Raw genomic sequence first — 18,682 nt, forward strand, 5'->3', positions numbered from 1 at the left:
GATGGCGGACTCATGTCCCAAAGAACCATCTAGCCTGAGTTAGAATTCAGGCTTCTTTTATACTGAAAGGGGAGGGAGTAAAGTCAAACACTTCCTGGTTCCCATCAGCCTTCTGAGGGGAGGTGTTACTTTTTTACCCTCCCTGCAGTTCACAGGTGGGCCTGGTCAGCATGCTTCCTGGGAGCTAAACAAAGGTAGTTTAGCTTAATGCTCATTACCTGGGAGGCAGGGTTCCCAGAGATGGGCCATTGTGTATAACTTAAGCTTACAGGCAACATCCCTTCAGTGATTAACTTGTAATAGAATATGAAGGTTCTTTGCTTTGTATTGTACAGTTGTTCACTTCAGCAGAAGTCAGGGACAAATTTCATACTGCCTTTTGTGAAAGAAAAATAAAAATGGAGTCGGTAATGCTCCCTAAAGAGGGCTCTCTAAAATGGAGCTGGGAGGCCATTAAGGGGTGTGACATATGCAAATTTCAGCCCGGATGGAATCTGACCTTTTGACCATTTATTGTCCTAATGAAGTCATCCAGAACATCTGCCAGAAACTCAAGATACTTCTTGGACCCTACCCTAAAATAACTTGCGATCCCTTAAGGACAAGTATTTCCTGACTCGTATCAGAGTCAGTCATAATCCTCATCAGGCAATTTTTGTCAACCTGTGGCTGTTTGTCTTTATAAGCCCCTGACTCTCTCTCGGAACACTCAGTTTTACGTGAGTCTGTGTCTCCCGAATTGAAATTCTTTTCTGTTCCTTCCAGTTTTATTGAGATATAATTGACATGCAGCACTGTATAATTTTAAGGTGTACAGAATAATGATTTGACTTATGAGATGATTACCACAATATATTTTACTATAATTATAAGCATAACTATATCCCTGTTGCCAGGATATAGTGAAACATAACTATAGCCCTGCTGCTGGGATATAGTAAAATTATTAGTGTTCTCCAGAGGGGAAATAAAAACAGTATGGGATTACCTATCTATCTATCTATCTACCATCTATCTATCTATCAATATCTATCTCTATCAACAGGTCTGAAATCTGCAGGGTGGGCCTGCAGGCTGGAAATTCAGGGAAGAGTTGATGTTGCAGTCTTGAGTCTGAATCCCCAGGACAATAGTCAGGAAACTCAGGCAGGGTTTCTATGCTTCAGTCTTGAAAAGAGTTCATTCCACTTTGGGGAACCTCAGTCTTTGCTCTTAAGACCTTCAACTGATTGGATGAGGCTCATGGACATTATGGAGGGTAATCAGCTTTATTCAAAGTTACTGATTTAAATACTAAACACATTTAAATACACCTTCACAGAGGGGATTTCCCTGGTGGCGCAGTGGTTAAGACTCTGCACTCCCAATGCAGGGGGCCCGGGTTCGATCCCTGGTCAGGGAACTAGATCCCACATGCACACTGTAACTAAGAGTTCGCATGCCACAACTAAGGAGCCTGCATCCCTCAACTAAGGAGCCCACCTGCTGCAACTAAGACCCGGTGCAACCAAATAAATAAATAAATAAATAAAATCATTTCCTCAAAGAATACTTAATGGTATGGTAAAATGCTCCAAATGTGATGTTTATAAAAGCAGGATACAAAACTGTATTTAAATATATATATATATATATTTAAATACCTTCATGGAAACATCTAACTTGTCTTTGACCAAACAGCTGGGATCATAATCTAGCCAAGTTGACACATAAATTAACCATCATACTGGGCAGATATTTTAACTATCAATTTTAAGAAGAATATTGAAATATTCTAATATTTTTCCAGTTCTAGGCTAGGTTTTATGGAGAACCTATAACGCAACCTGTATATTCCTTCCTGCTCCCCTGCAAGAGTTTTTTATTTTTTTAATTTTTAAAATTTTTTACTGGAGTATAATTGCTTTACAATGTTGTGTTAGTTTCTGCTGTACAATGAAGTGAATCAGCTATATGTATACCTATATCCTCTCCGTCTTGGACCTGCCTTGCCCTGACCCCCATCCCACCCACCTAGGTCATCACAGAGCACCAAGCTGAGCTTCCTGTGCTTTATAGCATGTTCCCACTAGCTATCTGTTTTACACATGGTAGTGTATATATGTCAATCCTGATCTCCCAGTTCATCCCACCCTCCCCTTCCTTCCCTGTGTCCACATGTCCATTCTCTACATTTGTGTCTCTATTCCTACCCTGTGAATAGGTTCATCTGTACCATTTTTCTAGATTCCACATATATGCATTAATATATGATATTTGTTTTTCTCTTTCTGACTTACTTTACTCTGTATAACAGACTCTAGGTCCATCCACATCTCTACAAATGACCCAATTTCATTCCTTTTCATGGCTAAGTAATATTCCATTGTATATATGTACCACATCTTCTTTATCCTTTCTTCTGTCATTGGACATTTAGGTTGTTTCCATGTCCTGGCTATTGTAAATAGCACTGCAATGAACACAGGGTACATGTGTCCTTTTGAATTATGGTTTTCTCAGGGTATATGCCCAGTAGTGGGATTGCTGGGTCGTACGGTAGTTCTATTTTTAGTTTTTTAAGGAACCTCCATACTGTTCTCCATAGTGGCTGTATCAATTTACATTCCCACCAACAGTGCAAGAGGGTTCCCTTTTCTCCACACCCTCTCCAGCATTTATTGTTTGTAGATTTTTTGATGATGCCCATTCTGACCGCTGTGAGGTGATACCTCATTGTAGTTTTGATTTGTATTTCTCTAATAATTAGTGATGTTGAGCATAGGAGTTTGTTATTGATTTTGTTACCAAACCAAACTTGGGTCCACTTGCCCGATGCACAGCAAAGATAATCTACTGACACCAGGTTGTGATGAAGGAAAGTGTGGCATTTATTCCAAGGTGCCCAACGTGGCGCCAAGCAAGGAGAACAGACGGCTCAGGCTCAATAGACCCGAACTCTCTGATGGCTTTCAGGGAAGGGTTTTTAAAGGCAACATTAGGAGTAAGGATGTAATGTGCCAGATGAGCTTGTGTACATCCTTCTGGATTGGTTGGTGGTGAGGTAACAGGGTGGTGTTTTGGGAATCAACATCATCAACCATCAAGTTCCAACCGGTCTGAGGTCTATGGGCTTGTGGTCAGCATGCATTTAACTTCTTCCACCTGGTGGGGTTTTCAGTATCTGCAAAACAGCTCAAGGATATATGTGGCTTAGAATATTATCTATAGCCCTTGAGGAGGAACTAAAGGTCCTTGATTTTGTTTTATGGCTGAACTATTATTATTTTGTCTTGCTTCACTATTTTCCTTTTTTCTCACTTCCCTAATTACATTTGTTCTTTGGAACTGGGGGAAAGCCTAGGAGGCTAAAGGTTTTCTACAAACAAGAGGCAGGGGCCATGGGGAGGTCCCCACGGGGTCCTGCTCCATTGCAAATAGTTTTTCTTTTTAACAGTGTTTCCCCCCTTATTTTTAATGGATTCAAGAGGAGGGGAGAGGGTTCCTAGTTAGTTTTTCAATCATAACCCACCTAAACTGGAAGGTCTAGAAAAATCTCTCTCCTTAAAATAAAATAATCTGTGTGTCATATTCCCTCACCTCAGATAGTAAATGTGTGTTATATCATTCGAAAAGCCACAAAACCCAAACCAGCCAATTCCAGAGCTCTAGTCTATGTGCTGGATGCTAGAGATGCAACAACAAATAAAATGTGGCTTCTTCTCTCTAATTGTTTGTTACCAGTTGTCATTTTGCTCCTTATGCTAATGACTCACTGGAGTAAATAAAACAAAATCACTTTATGAAACTGCAAAGAAAATGGGAAGGAAGTCGTAGGAAAGACCACTTAGCTTCTGAGATATTTATTAGGAGTTGGAGAGATTTCTTCTAAAGGGATATAAAGCCTTGTTCCAGCAGGAAACAATTTAAAAAAACATTTTTTATTGGAGTATAGTTGACTTACAATGTTGTGTTAGTTTCAGATGTATAGCAAAGTGAATCAGTTATATATATATCATATCTATATAGATCTGTTATTTTTCAGATTCTTTTCCCATATAGGTTATTACAGAATATTGAGTAGAGTTCCCTGTGCTATACAGTAGGTCCTTATTAGTTAGTTATCTATTTTATATGTAGTATTGTGTATATGTTAATCCCAGTCTCCTAATTTATCCCTCCCCCCATGCTTCCCCTTTGGTAACCATAAGTTTGATTTCAAGATCTGTGAGTTGGTTTCTGTTTTGTAAATAAGCTCATTTGTATCATTTTTAAATTAGACTCCACATATGAGTGACATCATATGATATTTGTTTTTCTCTGTCTGACTTACTTCACTTAGTATGATAATCTCTAAGTCCATCCATGTTGCTGCAAATGGCATTATTTCATTCTTTTTTTATGGCTGAGTAAAATTCCATTGTGTATATGTACCACATCTTCTTTATTCATTTCTCTGTCGATGGGCATTTAGCTTGTTTCCGTGTCTTTGCTATTGTAGATAATGCTGCAGTGAATGTTAGGCTGCTTGTATCTTTTTGAATTACGGTTTTCTCAGGGTATATGCCCAGGAGTGGGATTGCTGGATCATATGGTAGTTCTATATGTAGTTATTTAAGGAACCTCCATACTGTTCTCCATAATGGTTGTACCAATTTACATTCCCACCAACAGTGTAGGAGGTTCCCTTTTCTTCACGCTCTCTCCAGCATTTATTGTCTGTAGATTTTTGATGATGGCCATTCTGACCGGTGTGAGGTGGTACCTCATTGTAGTTTTGATTTGCATTTCTCTAATAATTAGTGATGTTGAGCAGCTTTTCATGTGCCTACTGGCCATCTGTATGTCTTCTTTGGAGAAATATCTATTAAGGTCTTCTGCCCATTTTTTGATTGCATTTTTTGTTTTTTGATATTGAGCTGCATGAACTTTTTGTATATTTTGGAGATTAATCCCTTGTTGGTCACATCATTTGCAAATATTTTCTCCCATTCTGTGGGTTGTCTTTTCGTTTTGTTTATGGTTTCCTTTGCTGTGCAAAAGCTTGTAAGTTTGATTAGGTCCCATTTGTTTATTTTTGTTTTTATTTTCATTACTCTAGGAGGTGGATCAAAAAAGATCTTGCTGCGATTTATGTCAGAGAGTGTTCTGCCTGTGTTTTCCTCTAAGAGTTTTATAGTATTCATCCTTACATTTAGGTCTTGGATTTTGAGTTTGTTTTTGTGTATGGTGTTAGGGAGTGTTCCATTTTCATTCTTTTACGTGTAACTGTCCAGTTTTCCCAGCACCACTTACTGAAGAGACTGTCCTTTCTCCATTGTATATTCTTGCCTCCTTTGTTGTAGATTAATTGAACATAGGTGCGTGGTTTTATCTCTGGACTTTCTATCCTGTTCCATTGATCTCTATCTCTCTTTTTGTGCCAGAACCAGTGTTTTGATTACTGTAGCTTCGTATCATAGTCTGACATCAGGGAGCCTGATTCCTCCAGCTCCGTTTTGGAGGATAGCTTTGGCTATTCAGGGTCTTTTGTGTTTCCATATAAATTGTAAAAGTTTTTGTTCTAGTTCTGTGAAAAATGCCATTGGTAATTTGATAGGTATTGCATTGAATCTGTAGATTGCTTTGAGTAGTATAGTCATTTTGACAGCGGGAAGCAATTTGCTCAGGATGGTTCTAGGTATGCGGTAGGCACCTGATGTTCATTAAATCAGATCTGATTTTCCCAGCCTATGACTCTTTGCGTCCAGCAGATGGCGCCAAATGACTGGCCATGGTTCCAATACATGGGCTCTTCTTTGGAAAACATGAAATGTAATTATAAAAGCCCAGCACCTTAAACAGAGCGTTCGTATTGTCTGTCTGCGACGCTTTCTTTTGCTCTGTTTTAGTGTGATGTGAATCAAAATGAGAAGCAGAGTAAAATGGTTGCCTCTCCTGGCATGTGGTAATATTGTGGAATGATGAAAATGTAAGTCAAACACAGAGACAGCCCAGTAAAACAGCACCTAAACATAGAGCTGGTGTGGGGAACTCATGTGTGTGTGTGGGGGGGTGTGTGCGTGCGTACGTGTGTGTGTGTGTACTTGTGCTTCTGAGAAAGATAAACAATAAAGAATGGAAGTGATGAAACGTACTTCAATAAAAGGTAAAGAGAAATTATTGTAGAAAAACCTATAAAGAGAGTAAAAAAGTTGGAGATGAAAGAGAAAAAGAAGGGAGAGCTCAAGGGAGCATGAGATTAGGCTACATGTATAAAAGTATTGACATGGGAACTCCAGGATACAGGATCCTATTCCTCTATTTCTTGCAGTTCAAATAATAATTGAATTTCTAATGAATATCATACAAGTAGAGGACAAGAAGAAAATACAGCAAGTCATCTGGAACCAATTCAATGGAATTCTTCATTTCAAGGGACTCTGACTTCGTCTCACAAAGACTGGGAATGTTCCATACCCCTCACAGCACCTGTTACAGAAGGTGAAGTCGAAGCTGCAGGTACTGAAAGAGGAAACTCCCTACTGTGGAAAAGGAGAAAAGAAAAACACAGCGTTGAGTTCGAATAGTAGACCTATTGAGTTCACTTCTTTGTTAAGCTTTTAAAATCTCCCCCATTAAAAGAGAAAGTCTGCCTCAGGTAAGGGGGGCTGTGAAGAGGGAGGTCGTTCTTGCTGCATCGAGGGATCTATCAGTTCAGAAGCTGCTTCCAAAACAGGGCCACCCACACCCTAATTCGGAAAACACTTCCCTGTGTCCTATGTCACCTGTTGGGAGACATTTCAAAAAGGAAGAAAAAGAAAAGCAGTCATGAGATATTCCAATGAGCAACCACAAGCGACCACTGAAGCCAGAACCAAGACTCTACTACCATGGTTTGCCCAGGAGACTGCGGCTCCTCTTAGGAACCCTGCAAGTTATAAAACTCCTGAGTGAAATGATGCTACAGGCGGAAGTGTCTTTAAAGCATCAGAGTATAAAATATTATGGGCTTTGCAATTTACCTCAATTCCAATGACCTTACCAAAAACTAAACTAGCCTAAAAGCTAAAAGTCCCTTTCTTCCAGGAGAGTTGATTTGTTACAAAAAGAGTACGACACCCAGGTTCTTAAAGGTTTGAGTTTCATTATAAAATCTATGGAGGGGAGAGGTGTTTAATCCAGATTATTCCAATTCATCCTTCAAAAGATGCCTTCCTTTTTTTTCTTTTGGCCGTGCCACATCTGTGCAGGATCTTAGTTCCCTGACTAGGGATCGAGCCCGTGCCCCCTGCAGTAGAAGGGCAGAGTCCTAACCACTGGACTGCCAGGGGATTCCCCGAAAATGCTTTCTAAACACGCTCTGATAAGCCCGTGGCTCTCAAATTTGTGTGTTAATGAATCACCCGGGGTGCTTGTTAAGATGCAAATTCCCAGGCCTAGCTCCAGACTCTGATCAAAGAGGTTGGGTTTGGAGCCTAGCAATTTGCATTTTAAACAATCATTTCAAGTGATTCAGATGCAGAAGATCCAAAGACCTTTCTTAGAGAAATATTGCCCTAAGCAAAGGCAGGATTGGTCATTCAGGGAGGCTTTCAAACTCACTTCCCATCTATCCATCTATCCATCCATCCATGCATCCTTTCAGTCATTCCCTCCCTTTCTCCTGAACTCATTAATTCAAGAAACATTTCTGGTGCCCTTGCATTGTACTAGGAGATGTTGGATGTAGTAAATACAAAGAGACTCAGTTCCTGCCTGGAAGGTATTTTATACCTAATGACTGATAGGCTGATATATATATATATATATATATATATATATATATATATATGAGATATATACACATATATTATACATATAAATATGTATTATATTATGTTAAATATATAATCTATTTATATTATATATAATATATATATGAATGACAGTGTCAAGTGGTAAGTGTTGAATTTACAGCTGTGATACCAAAGAGAGTGTTGCAGGAATTTAGAAGAAAGTTGTGTGGACATGAGCTAGTGTGGCTGGGAAAGGAAGACAGCTCCACGGAGGGTGTGGGATGTGGCCTGGGCCCTGAATGATGAGGAGTAGGCAGGATATTTGAGAGGAAGGAACAGTATTAGCTTCCTATCACGCTTGTTAAGCAAGGTCGTTATTAATACCCATAAGCCTGCACTAAAGATAGCAGAGTGGCAAGGCATGGCCAGGGATTAAAAGGATAATCTTATTAACTGCCTTCAGAGGAGCCATAAAGGATGAGAAGCCAAAAGTTCCTGACTCAGCAACATCATCTCCTTGTTTTTTTCAGTATTCTGGTGCCAATTGGACCATTTTTTTACTTTAATAAGTTGATAAATAGTAGGAACGCTTGACATGACATGTTTACTGTATATATCCTGTCTTTCTCTTAGGTCCATATCTATTTCATCCAGCTGCTTTAAAAAAGTTAAAATTATGGTCATAAGACATAAGAAGGGCATAGACAATTAGCATCATCAGAAGAGGATCCGAACTGTTAGAAACCAAGGGAGGGAGATGAGTTTAATTAAAAATCATTTATGTAATAAGGAGAGCTGTATTCCTGAAGATTTATGCTTAGACATATTATTATATTTAGCTATATTTTGCCTGTCTCATTACGTGAAAGGCATTTTAATCTAGCTACTTTGTTTTTCTTCTCCAGCTCTTCTTCCCAACAACCACAAAGCATCAAAAACAAAATATTTAAGCCAATTTTGTCCAGGAGTTTTCACTGACCATGTAGAGAAGGGGTATTACTATATACTACCACCACCACACTTGGTGGGAAAGGGGACCAACTCTGGAGCCAGACAGTTGGGTTTTTAATCTTAGACCCGTCACTTACTGTCTGTGTGGCTTTGCTGTGCCTCAGTTTCCTAATCTGTAAAGTAGACACAAATAGGGTCTTGTGATGGTTAAATGACTCCATACATACACAGCGCTTAGAACAGCCCACATAGTAAAAGCTCAGTCAGTGTTAGCTATTGTCATGAGCTATGGTGTTGAGGGAGGTACACAGGAGCAAGTTTCTTGGGATATATAGATAGATTGGAGAGATGTTAATATGTACTTGAAAATCAACTCTAATATGGGGCTAAAAATTATTCAACACTGCCCTGAAACTTTTTTTTTAAACATCTTTATTGGAGTATAATTGCTTTACAATGATGTGTTAGTTTCTGCTTTATAACAAAGTGAATCAGCTCTACATATACATATATCCCCATATCTCCTCCCTCTGCGTCTCCCTCCCATCCTCCCTATCCCACCCCTCTAGGTGGTCACACAGCACGGAGCTGATCTCCCTGTGCTATGCGGCTGCTTCCCGCTAGCTATCTGTTTTACATGTGGTAGTATATGTAAGTCCATGCCACTCTCTCACTTCGTCCCAACTTACCCTTCCCCCTCCCCGTGTCCTCAAGTCCATTCTCTACGTCTGCGTCTTTATTCCTGTCCTGCCCCTAGGTTCTTCAGAACCTTTTTTTTTTAGATTCCATATATATGTGTTAGCATATGGTATTTGTTTTTCTCTTTCTGACTTACTTCACTCTGTATGACAGTCTCTAGGTCCATCCACCTCACTACAAATAACTCGATTTTGTTTCTTTTTATCTGCCCTGAAACATTATTTATATTCTTCCTTGTAAGAGAAACGTTTAAGACTATTTATAAGAATGCACAATAAAAAGCCATATGACACAGGTCTTAAATATGAGAAGAACAAGGGTAGGGACATGAAAGAGAACTGGAGAAGAACTAGTACAAAATGCGTTCATGGCCTTTGTCTCTGAGCTTTCTAGTAACCATTGCATAAAGGGAAACCTGATCGGTTACTCATGAGATAAAACAGGCCAATTGTTCAGGAGAAACACATTTGCTTACAGAGTTAATTATGCAATTAAGACCAGAGAGGATACTCCCAGAAGTCGTCTTTAGGATGAAGCTGTGTAATATAATAAAAAACATCTTTAACATCTTTTCATCAGATGAACCAGAGTTTCACAGGTGCTCCCATGACATTCCTCAAATCACCACCCCCTCCAAGCACATGTCAGTAGCAGTTCTCTGAGGAGATGACATTTGTGCGCAGTGCTCAGCTCTGTGTTGATTCTGCTCTACGGAGAGGAAGATTTTAGAATGTCTGCAACACCCATGACTTACACCCATTCCTAGTTGTTTGGCTTCTTAAAGCACAATTGTACCTGTCCTCTCATTTCATCCTCAGAAACCTCTCTGAGACAGGCATTATTAAGCCCATTTCACAGATAAGAGACTGAATCTGAGGGTAGTTGGACAGCTAGAAAACTGTGGGGGAGGATTTGACCTGCTGACTCCCAAGCCCTCCCCTGTCTCTGGCTGTGCCTTCATCACCAGACTTCTCAGCACCCTGCTCCCTCTTCCTCACCTCTCATTTATTTTTTTAATCCATTAACATCTGATTTTTATGTCTGCAACTCCATTTAAATTGCTCTGGCAAAAGTTGCGAATGATACTTTTATTGTCAAATCCATTTACCCTTTTCTCAGCTTTTTTTTTAGTTTTGAAGTGATCGATTATTCACTCTTTGGCATTCTGTTCTCCTTTGGCTTTGGGGGCACTAAATACTCCTGGTCCTCCTCCCCCTCTCCGCTATTCCTTCTGTCATTAGCCTTTAGGACCTACTCCTCTCCACCCACCTCCCATAGGTTGGAGTTCCCCACGGTTCCATCTTTTGTCCTCTCCTCATTTTACTCTATGCATTTCCCCCAAGAAAGCCAATCCTCTCCCATGAATTCAGCTGCCATCTTGAAAACACTAATTCCCAAACTTACACGGTAGTTGCATCTTTTAGGGGGTTGAGTTCTAAGATCAGTGTCAGAGGTAAGAATAGCATTTGTCAACATGAGACTTGTTCATTGTTTTCTCAGTTGAATTAGAGATGAAACAGCTGGCTCAAATTTGGAGCTATTATGCAGGAAAATGTTTCTTTAAAGACGGATTATACTCAGAATGGTGAGATTTTCATATTGTGAAGACCTACAAGCGAAATGAACCCATTTGGAGGAAGAGCAGATTCACACCTCCCATTTCTCCATCAGTTTAGAGCCTGGAGCCATAGAGTAAAATTGCATAAAAAAAACAATTTAAATAATTCTTCTCCACTCTCCATTATTTATTTATTTAAGACTGAGCCCGAACAGGCGAATTTGCATATGTAAAAGTGACTCCCTGTGTCTCAACAAACTTGCACTGCTTGCCTATTAGACATTTTCATTTGGTTGTCCCACAAGATTTCAGTCTCAACTTGCCCAATATTTAATATATTGTCTTCACTTCCCACTCAGTTTTAATTAGTTATAACAAGATGTGCACTCTATATTATTGCTGTGACAAAGATACTCCCAATTCTTAGTAGCTTAACCAGTAAAAATGTATTTCTCATCTGTGTAACAGTCCAAGGCAAAAGTTCCGGGTCAGGAGACGGAGGGTGAAATGGGGCACAGGAGATCCACTCCACAAGGTCATTCAGGGATCCAGACTCAAGGAGTTGCAGCCGCCTTCAATATGTGGCTTCCAAGGTTGCCTTGGTATGAGAAGGAGGGAGCAGAAAAGAGGATGGCAAAGGCCCATCTGAGTTTTAGTGTCACATTACTGCTGTCCCACTCCGTTGGGCCACCTAAATGTGTGGGAGGGGAGCATAGCACCCAAGTTTGGTGGAGAGTCTGTCACACTCTCCCTTCCTCTCCATTTCTAATTTTTTCTTCCACCAGTATTTGCTGTGTCTCAGTTTCCTCTTCTGTAAAATGGGCCAACAGTTGTACTCCTCACAGGGGTTGTTGTAATAAGTGAGATAATCTATGTAAGACAATTAGAATGTGCCTGACTCATAGTTGATGCTCCAAAGTCGGTTAACTACTATTGTTATTAGTCAGTTGCAGGAATTCATCAGCCACCCAGTTGCACCAGGCTACAAACTCTCTTCCCCATAACCAACTTTGCCAAGTCAGTGAGTCCTACTTAGTTACTTAAGAAATACATGCATATTTATGTTTCCTTAAATGCAAGGAATAATGCTTCTTACATGGAAATTAAAACGTATGGATTTGGGGACTTCCCTGGCAGTCCAGTGGTTAAGATTCGGTGCTTTCACTGCTGAGGGTGCGGGTTCAATCCCTGGTCGGGGAACTAAGATCCCGCAAGCCATGAGACGTGGCCAAAAAAAAAAAAACAAAAACAGAAAACAAACGTATGGATTTGGATTAAAGAAAAAAAAAACCAAAGCCACTCTCCTTGGGGGATCCAATGTATTCATATGGCTTCAACCGCCATCTTTCATATGGATCATATACGACCTCTATGACTGGATTAGAACTCCCCGCTGGAAGAGATCTACAAAAATCTTCTTATTTCCTCATTTTAAAACTGAGGAAACTACAACCCGGGTAATGGCAAAGCTGGCACTCAAAGCGAGGTCTCTGAACTCCAGTCAAGCACTTCACTGGACTCAGCTCCCTTCCTACACGAGCACTTGCTCCTCTTGACTCTCATTCCTGTGTTGACCTCCTAGTTTAATTTCACAGAAAAATAAACTAAGCCAAAAAACCAAACATTCGTCCTCACAATTTTTAGTTGGTGCCTATTAAACGAAAATGACTGCTGCACGAATTTCCTCTAATCTCCTATGTTACCAAACCAATTACGATTCCAGAGTGTGTACTAATTTCTGACTCTTCTGCCTGGTTACTGGGATCCCTTCCTGCTCTTTCTTCTGAGCAGCAGATGGCGCTGTGCACAAGCCTGGAAACGTTTTTTTCCATACACAGGGAAAGTTGAGGGAAGATGTGCTCAAGTTTCTTGCTAAACACTCCTTAATTTTGTAGGCATGCTCACCCTCCTCTTCACAGGTTTGCGTGCTCAAATGAGTGTGAGCTGTGAACTAACAGGCACGAGTGATACTCTGTGTGTAATATGTATGGTCTGGGACATTGTGGCAGGGACTGCTGGTTCATCATTGAACTTGCTTCCTCTTCTTCCTGGTTACTCAGCAGGACCATGTCCTGGTTTCCATCATAGTTCACTTTGGCCATGTGACTGAAATGTAGCCAACGGAAAGAGAGAGGAAGTGATCTGTGCCATTTCCAGGGCTCACCTATTAAAATCTCCTGTGCTTTTTCCCCTCCACTTGCTGGATGTATGCCCAGGATGACCTTGGAAATCATGGGTTGAAGGTGGCAGAGTTGCCTCCATCCCGGGTCCCTGAGTGACTGCATGGAGCCAGGTACCCCACTGACTTGGGCCCACATTGGGCTGTTACATGAGTAAGAATTAAAGCCTCATGTGTTAAGCCTCTGAGATTGTGGAGTTTATTGCTGCAGTGGTTAGTCTGCCCTCACTGAACAAAATTAATTGGTGAAACCTACTGTTCCACGTGATGTTCTTGGGGAAGATGTTTAAAGAAGTATCCAAATTTCTGCACAATTGCGTATCTTTTTCCCACATCAGACACCAAACAGGAGGTGACTGTTCCCTGTCAAAGGAGGTTTCAAAGGCTTCCTCACCCCAATTGTTTCAGCAAACAAAGGACTTGATCTGCAGCCTGGAAGGCAGGCAGATAGCAGGGAGATTGCAAATGGACTCAAGATAAAGACAGAGAATATGGCACGTGGTCAAGTTTATTTATGAGCAAAGCAGATAGCCAGCAAGTTGCCGAGCATATTGGAGTGAAGAAAATCCTTCAGTAGGAATAAAGGTACTGTAATAAGGACTGTCCATGGTGGGGAGATTGTCTTTAAAGCTGGCCATGAACAATTTCTCCCCTCCCTGTATACATAAGTTTCTCCTACATCAAGAGGGGTGTTCTCTCTCTTCTCCCTTGAATCTGGGCTGGCCTTGTGACTTGCTTTGGCCAACTAAATGCAGTGAAAGTTCTGGGCATAGGCAGCTTCCACTCTCTTGGAACCCAGCTGCCATAGTGTGAGGAAGCCCAACTAGACTGTGAAATGAAGAGAAGCCCAGGTGGGGAGAACTCAGAGGCTCCAGCTTTGGCCAGCACCAACCACCTGCCATCTGAGTGAAGTCTTCTTGGCTGTTCTGGCCCAACTGAGCTCCCAGCTGAAAGCAGCCACATAAGTGACCACAGTCTACACCATATGGGGCAGAAGAATTGTTGATGTAAGGTCAGCCAACCCACAGAATCATAGGAATTAATACATCGTGCTCTTAGTCATTACATTTTGGGGTGGTTTATCCTGTGGCAATAGATAACCGAAGTGCAGGAAAAGTCATAAAAGCTCCTGAGCAGATGCTTCAGGACATGGCAGAGGACAAGACACGGTGAGGCAGAGAAGAAAATCCTTCAACAATAAATTACTGAATCCCCTATGATTGAGTCTGCTGGGCAAGGAGGACCCAAAGACCATTGAGATGCAATCCTTGCCCTCATGGAGCTCATGGCAAAGCAGAATGAAAGAAATGCAAACAAACAGGTTGTTATTGGACTGGCTACTGAGTGGGGGACAAAAAAATGGGAGCAATCCATTTTTAAGAGCTTAAGTTGAGTTTATAAGATGAATAGGGCTTGATGAGTAGCTGAAGGGGATTGCAGCGGAGGAGCAGAAGCATTCCAGGCATGGGGAGATCACACACAGAGTCAGGAAGGGATGGATCGTGATGGTAAAAAGAGGGAGCACAGGCAGCCTGCAGAAGCCGGGCTGAGAGCAGGCAAGCCAGGTGAGGCCCACCCTTGCAGAGTGCCCTTGTTCTTAGCACAGCTGCCTGGCTGGGCTCGGTACCGCCCTCTGCAGGACGATACCGGGAGTTGTGTCACCGCCATGCCTGCCCACGCAGCTCACCAGGGCCAAACGAAGCAGCTCTTATTTTGGTCTGAGCGGTGTACAAATGAAGTGTCAGGTTCGAGTTTGTACGTGACAAGAGAATAAAAAAATCAACATCCCTCACTTGTACAAGTGGTAACCCTTCTGTTTCTATCACCTATGGTTTTTCACAAAGAGCATCAATTTGGTCTCTCTGTGCTTTTATTACATAAACCAATAGTCGCCAAATGTTTTTATCTCACTAATTTTAACCCTCCTACCTACAAAAACAAGTACGTAACACTACTTTCAGACCTGTGGTATTAGAGAAAGAGAAATGAGTTCTCTTTCTAAGGGTGGAGGGGAAAGACTTTACCCCTGGCCCTACCACCTGTTTTGGGGGCCAGGAGTATCTGAAATTAGATGTGAAAGAAGATCCATTGGATCTTTTTATTTAAAAAAACATTGAATTTAAACAAAAAATTATGGTAAGAACACTTAACATGAGATCTACCCTGTTGCCAAATTTTTTAAGTGCATAACACAGTATTGTTACTACAGGCACAATGTTTTACAGCAGATCTTTGTGTTTTTAAGAAATTTTACCTAAGCCATACAAATACATCATCAATACAGATGAATAACGTATCCATACAAATATGTATATGGAAGTTACCAGAACAAGTCAGGTAAGCAGTCAACAAGGTTTGGAGAATATACTGCTCTTGTCGTCTGTGCCTTCCAGCCTCCTCCTGAAGCCCCTAAGAGGGGCCCTGCCATCCTTCCCCTGAGGGGAGCAGCTGCACACCTTCTGCAAGAGGAATCCAGGAAATGGGCTCCCTTCTGTCCCCTCCCCGGCAGCACATTCCTTGTCTCTGGTCCATTTCTGCTTTGTCTTGTCCAGGCAGAACTGTTTAGGCCTGAAGTCTGCTCCTCCCCAGTCAAGAACTTTCATCATTACCCTTCCTCTTTCCTCACCACCCCCTGGGTCTGGGGCCTGATACCCACCTGTCGCAGGCCCGCTACCTCCCACCCTCCTGCCCACTCTCCATAGCAGCTGGACTCCTCCTTTCTCCCAGCCTCGCCTTGATAATATCTGAAGTCCGTCCTCAGTAGACTAGTGTTCCGCCTAGTGACAGTGCTTCCCTGATTTTGCAGAAATGGTAATAATATCAATACAATAATAACAGTAGTGACAGCATCCATGTGTATGCTTACGAGGTGCCCTGAGCCTCACTTTACAGGATAACCACCAATGCCCACAACAGTTTTGTAAGGTGATGCTATCATTCCCACTTAGGGATGAGACAGTTGAGGCTGAGGGTTTAAACTTAAATATTTGAGCTGGAATTTGCACACAAATGGCCCGCCTGTCACCAAAGCCTGCATCTTTCTGTCACACCCCATGGTTTTTGTTTATCACTGTGGGGATTAGTTTATATTAATGTCGAATCAGTGCTGGAATGGCCTTGCTGGGTGAGAACTATCCCTCTTCATCCCCAAGCAAACAATCTAATTTGCAGGCTGTGATCAAAGTAGACAGATAGATAAATGCATGGATAGAAAGATAGAGAAAATAAATTCATTGGAAATACTTGAGGTTCATTTGGGGACAGAGTTAGAATAATTATTCAAAGGAATTCCACCATCTAGAGCTTTGTCTTATTCACATATCACTATTACCACTTTTCTCAAAGCCCAGGGCCCAGAAACGACCCATGGGTTCTGCCCTCCTACAGATGTGGTTTATTTAAGCATTTAAACGCCAACATCCCACCTCCTGGCAGTCGGATTTCTCGCTCTCTGACAGCTTCAGAAACTAACCAGGGAGACGACGTGGATGCAGCAGCCCAGGGGCTGCACAGACCTGCAGGCTGCACTTCCCTTTGTCGTGGAGAAATAATTCTCCTGTCGCTCAGCCTCCTTCACAGGCTGAAAACAGACCATCACCCCCACCACAGGCGCATCCGTGGCCGTGATAAAGAAATGTCTCTTTTTTTTTTCTTTTCTTTTCTTTTTTTTTTTTTTAACATCTTTATTGAAGTATAATTGCTTTACAATGGTGTGTTAGCTTCTGCTTTATAACAAAGTGAATCAGTTATACATATACATATGTTCCCATATCTCTTCCCTCTTGCATCTCCCTCCCTCCCACCCTCCCTATCCCACCCCTCTAGGTGGTCACAAAGCACCGAGCTGATCTCCCTGTGCTATGCGGCTGCTTCCCACTAGCTATCTATTTTACATTTGGTAGTGTATATATGTCCATGACACTCTCTCACCCTGTCACATCTCACCCCTCCCCCTCCCCATATCCTCAAGTCCATTCTCTAGTAGGTCTGTGTCTTTATTCCCATCTTGCCACTAGGTTCTTCATGACCTTTTTTTTTTTTTTCCCTTAGATTCCATATATATGTGTTAGCATACTGTATTTGTTTTTCTCTTTCTGACTTACTTCACTCTGTATGACAGACTCTAACTCCATCCACCTCATTACAAACACCTCCATTTCATTTCTTTTTATGGCTGAGTAATATTCCATTGTATATATGTGCCACATCTTCTTTATCCATTCATCCGATGATGGACACCTAGGTTGCTTCCATGTCCTGGCTATTGTAAACAGAGCTGCAATGAATATTTTGGTACATGACTCTTTCTGAATTATGGTTTTCTCAGGGTATGTGCCCAGTAGTGGGATTGCTGGGTCGTATGGTAGTTCTATTTTTAGTTTTTTAAGGAACCTCCATACTGTTCTCCATAGTGGCTGTATCAATTTACATTCCCACCAACAGTGCAAGAGTGTTCCCTTTTCTCCACACCCTCTCCAGCATTTATTGTTTCTAGATTTTTTGATGATGGCCATTCTGACCGGTGTGAGATGATACCTCATTGTAGTTTTAATTTGCATTTCTCTAATGATTAATGATGTTGAGCATTCTTTCATGTGTCTGTTGGCAATCTGTATATCTTCTTTGGAGAAATGTCTATTTAGGTCTTCTGCCCATTTTTGGATTGGGTTGTTTGTTTTTTTGTTATTGAGCTGCATGAGCTGCTTGTAAATCTTGGAGATTAATCCTTTGTCAGTTGCTTCATTTGCAAATATTTTCTCCCATTCTGAGGGTTGTCTTTTGGTCTTGTTTATGGTTTCCTTTGCTGTGCAAAAGCTTTTAAGTTTCATTAGGTCCCATTTGTTTATTTGTGTTTTTATTTCCATTTCTCTAGGACCTGGGTCAAAAAGGATCTTGCTGTGATTTATGTCATAGAGTGTTCTGCCTATGTTTTCCTCTAAGAGTTTGATAGTGTCTGGCCTTACACTTAGGTCTTTAATCCAAGAAATGTCTCTCTTCACCCCGCGCGCTCCCAGGTTAACACCTGGCCAATTTCACCGCCTTTCGGGTTGGCCATTGCCCGTCCTGTGGAACCAAAAATGACAGATTTACGCCACGCTGTGGGTTTGGATCAGAAAGTGCCCTTGAGCAGACGTTTATTCTCTGCTTCTTCCCAGCCTTAGCTACTACCTGGAAGAGCCAGTGGAGAGAGAAAACAAAACAAAAGCTCGTTTCTTGTTCTTGGGAGCTAGGCAGAGGCATGTTGGACATCCGCTACAGCTGTTCTCCACACCAGGGAGACATTGAATCAGAAGACAATGCGTCAGCCCCTCAAAAACAGGGTGGGAGTCCCTTCCGTGCCGAGGCAGTGATAACAGCCCCCAACTGCATGCATGTTAACTCCCCCCCACTGTCCCACCCCAATCTGTGGAGATGGGTTGGTGATAGAGGGCTTCGAACTTTTTTTTTCTCCTTCCAATGAGCATCCAGCTGATGGCCTCGCTGCGTGTTGTTTATTCGCTGGTACTTCGTGGGCAGCTTTCTCTGAACTTTAACCCCTAGAACCTGTGACCTGACGGG

The sequence above is a fragment of the Eubalaena glacialis genome, chromosome 2, assembly GCF_028564815.1.
Source record: "Eubalaena glacialis isolate mEubGla1 chromosome 2, mEubGla1.1.hap2.+ XY, whole genome shotgun sequence".
Lineage (NCBI taxonomy): Eukaryota > Metazoa > Chordata > Mammalia > Artiodactyla > Balaenidae > Eubalaena > Eubalaena glacialis.